Genomic DNA, 4,612 nt, shown 5'->3' with positions numbered 1-4,612 from the left:
GTCTCTTTTAACTTTATCAAAGATCATTAAACAGACAATATACATACATATGAACAATTCTTGATGGTGGGTATGTATATTTTATGAAAAAAAAAGAAAGAAAATTGAGCTCCTCAATCAATCAGAGCCAGGAGGAGGGACTTAGTGTTGTCAATCATTCATGCTACCCATCTCCCCTTTGCTCTCTGCTATGTTACAGCTGGTTCACCACAACATAGCCTGTCACCAGTGCTAAAGCCAGTTAGCATAACCACAAATGCTAGCAGATAAACTTAAGACCTATGATAAGTGAATTTAAGACACCTCAAGGCTTTTTTAACGAAGCATGGCGCTGACAGGTTGCGATGAATTTTATTGAGGGATATCAGAATAAAGGGGTCTGAATACAAAATTTATCACATTCCTAAAATAACGGCCACTTTTGGCAAAATAAAAATGTGTTTTTTTGGTTTTTTTTGTCAAAGGTGTTTTCTTTCTCCTCCTTCCCCAAAACATCTTTTGCTAATAAAACAGCATGGTTTTTGTTGGATAAAATCATTTTATCTTTTAAATTGAGAACAAAATCACGTTTGGCAAACATTACTTAGGCCATTATTTTTAGGGAGGTGACAAAGTGTTTGCATCATTTTTCATATTTCTAAAATTTTCAAATAATATATATGGTCAACTTTACACTTTATAATTCTGCCCTCCTTTGTGTTGGTTGTAACTTGACAGAAGTATAAATATCTTCAGTGAACCTGTAATTACTACAAAATGTGTAAAATGTTTAGGTCTGTTGTGAAATGCAGACTCTACATTAAAAATTACACTCTACATGATGTCGCCCCCTTCTGGCCATCAGATAAAATGTTGCCTGAAGGCTAAACAGAAAGCTGCTTTGATATTTCCACAAGCTGTTTGACCTTTAAGAAAACTTGTTCATATAAAGTGAATCCATTTATGAGTGAATATTTGTGTTTACCCACTGCTCTCACACATGCCACCAGGAGGTCCCAGAAAGTTGCATCCTCCTCATCTCAGCCAACAACCACTCAATTTCTGTTCTGTGGGAACAAAGAGGCACTGTCATCTTCCTCCTGAAACATCAAACTGCAGCACAGAAAAGTAAAGTTTATTTGTATAGAACATTTAAGAAAAACATTACATCACAATGGGAAAATGAAGAGAAGTAATGAAAATTTGGAATCCAGACTAGAATGTTCCAGTTATTAATCCAAAGCAGCTCTAAACAGGTAGTTTTAAGTCATGGTTTAAGGGAAATCAATGTTTCAGCTGTTTTCTGGAAGTTTGTTCCAGATTTGTGGTCAGCCAGTGGAAGGTGATGTGCTGCATCATCCTGGTTTTAGTGAGAACCCGAGCAGCAGCGTTCTGGGTTTAGGCAGACTTGTGAAGACACTGCTGCATTTCCACTGAACATATAATTGCATATCAGTAGCGTTTCTGTGTGTGGTAAAAGTAAAAAAAAAAAAAAAAAAAGTTGCCCAAATGCAGTGTTTCCACTAAATAAGAAGTTTAAATCACATGTGGCACCACGATCCTCCTACCACTTTCTGTCGTCTTCTTCGTCTTTTCCACCAGTTGTGACATCTGGTTGTTGATCACATGACTCAGGTGATGCAAGAAAGGTACGTCACCTTTCATAAGGCATTCCATACAGAACTGGAATGGCTTTATTGAAAGAAATTTCAATAAAGCCAAAAAACCACCTCATCCTAGTGCAAAAATGTATAAGAAGAAACCCTTGAGTTTCAAAATTGCAGTTTCCATTAAGAACATTTATTTGTGCATTTATATGGCCAATAGAAACAGCTAGTGTTGAATGCTGTGCAGGGGTCCAACAGTACCAGCAGTGTGGTTCTTCTACAGTGTGTATTTAAGCAGATGTCATCAAACACAGGGACAAGAAAAAACTAATTAAAAGCCAACATAGCTCTTTGAAAGCCCAGTGAAAGTTTCATGAAGCTGCTAAAGGTCCTGAGTTGAGCTACAGGGTCCTGGGACATATGGTGGTGTGGATATTTCATGAGCCTGAAGAACTCTAAACAACATGGGTGTGACTTCTGAATCATGGCTTCATGCAACTTTAATATGAGTGGAAGTGTAACACTGTCAGGTGGCAGAAGTAGACTGAACATTTAGTGTCTTCCAGGGGGCCTCAGAGTGCCTGTGATTTATAATTGATTTGCAGTGGGATTGTCTGCTTCACATTATGAAGTTCTGCTAACAAAGCCTTGGTACTCACAAAAGTCCTGAAGGAGGAAAACTGATTTTTCTCTCTTTTTCAAATCTGAAAAACATCCCAAGTCAAACATGAGTTTCTGTACATCAGAGACGGGGATGCAGAGAGGGCTGGGAGAACGGTACTGGAAAAAGCAATTAGCTTAAATGGATGCAAACAATTCATAGTAATTCATTTAGGCCCCTCTGTGCAGACCGTTTACACACAAACATTTTCTAATGCTAAAGTTTGTAGATGATGGAAAAAGTAAGTTTTGGAAATAAAGTAAAGAAAAGAAGACAAAGTAGCAACTATTCTAAACAGATTTCCAAACAAAAGAATGTGATCAACAAATTATGGGCCCTCTATAATCGAGATTAGGGCTGTTGTCAATGATTATTTTAATAATCCAGCAATTTGATGATGATTATTCAAGTTATCAAATTTTTTAAAAAGTGTCCTGTTCGGTAGTAGATATTTAAGCTGGTGAAAGAAATGTATGAAAGACAGAATGCTAATAAAGAACAATTCAGATCATTGTCAATAAGACGTGAGTTTACAATACAAAGCAATTCAAGCATCACTTTCAGTCTCAAGTTTGAAGAATGGAACACTTTATTATAAATATTTCTAATTATTTTTTCTTGTCACTCATTTTGATCAGAAAGTACATGTGTTAGACAAATTGTATTTTCTTGTACATATTTAACAGTCCAGATTCCGTTCTAACAATTATCTAATTGTATCTGTGATTGCGAGAACAGAAAGCATTTTGTAATGTAAACATGGCGGCCATGAACTAGCTCCACACATGTAGTGGAGGTTTTGACTTTGAGGATGGAGAGTTGAGGACCTGGCCTTATGCATGGAGTAGTTATCTTTTCTATCCAATTGCTCAACAATTTTTATTTCTTTATTGGCCGCTCTTCTGTTTGTCTTCTTCCCACATTGCTGCTAATAGCACTTAGCTTTTATCAACATTTTATTGAGGGAAATGAGAGTGTTGTGCAAAACAAATAATCATCTGACTGGAATACAGTTCACTAAACAGTAAAACATAATTTAGATCATTTGGAAGAAGTTGCAGTGGTTGTGGGTGAGATCCTACTGGGAAAAGATTGTACTGCTTTTGATAGTACAAGTTTTTTTATCAAGAAAAACTACATGAGGGTCAAACACCCATTTTTAATTGTATCTGTCTGAATTTGAGGCTGAGAAGTATGGAAGAGGACACTGAGAGGATTAGGAAAACAAATTATAAGAATTGGTCACATAGTTTAATCAGTAAGAACGAAGAAAAAGACATGAATTTTACCTGCTCCTTCAGGAAGTTAGTCTTCCACCTGCACAACTCACATCTTGATCAGTGTAGTAGGTTACTCCTCCCTTTTGCATTACTGTATAGTATAAGTTAGTATTCTGATATTGAAGTCCAAATTATGAGAAAATTGCCCTTAATAGCATCTCTTTCTAGAAGTTGGGTTCCAGATGATTCAGAATTCATATCTGACAATATCTGACAAGTAAAACCAGGAAAGGTTTGGAACATTGTTATGGTGGATATTACACCGTACCTACTTTAAAGGTGGTCTTAAATTTATCTTCTTTAAATCAGCACAGAATAAATCAGGTTTGAACCAAATTAGATGTCAAACTATCTATCCATCCATCCATTTTCTAACACCCTTATCCCTTAGAGGGGTCAGGAGGGTTGCTGGTGTCCATCTCCAACTAACGTTCCGGGTGAGAGGTGGGGTCACTCTGGACAGGTCACCAGAGACAGACATGACAAACAACCATGCAGACACACTCACACCTAGGAGAGACAAATTAACCTGACAGTCGTGTTTTTGGACTGTGGGAGGAAGCCGGAGAACCCTGAGAGAACCCATCATGCAAACTCCTTGCAGAAAGACCCCGGGCCGGGAATCGAACCCAGGACCTTTTTGCTGCAAGGCAACAGCTCTACCAACTGCAGCCCGACGTCAGACTAGAGTTGATCAAATATTGTCAATAACCCTTTACTGTGGAACCCAACTGGAAGCTGACTTCAGAGCAGAGGTGTAAATTACTTTCTGACCCATGAAGGTAATGGTGCCTCTGCAGTTACTCCTGGGGTTGAAACTAAAAATAAAACATGGCAGCTCTGTTTGTTTAGCTTAATGTGGGCAGGTGTTGGTGACCCTTCAGTTGGCCATTTCCTTCTGGGCTGGACGTAATTATCCAGATGTTAACTCCTGGGGCAAATTGGTACTGAATGAACCGCAGTCTGCAATTTCCCTCCTCTTCACACCCGATATGAAAGGAAGACTGAGACACTTCTAAAATTGCGAGTTCAGATTTGTTTTTTTCCTTCTACAGAAAGTTTCAGATAAACAGCAAAAGGAGAGA

The sequence above is a fragment of the Gambusia affinis genome, linkage group LG15, assembly GCF_019740435.1.
Source record: "Gambusia affinis linkage group LG15, SWU_Gaff_1.0, whole genome shotgun sequence".
Taxonomy (NCBI): Eukaryota; Metazoa; Chordata; class Actinopteri; order Cyprinodontiformes; family Poeciliidae; genus Gambusia; species Gambusia affinis.
The sequence above is the reverse complement of the archived record's forward strand: the minus strand, read 5'-3'. Positions refer to the sequence as shown.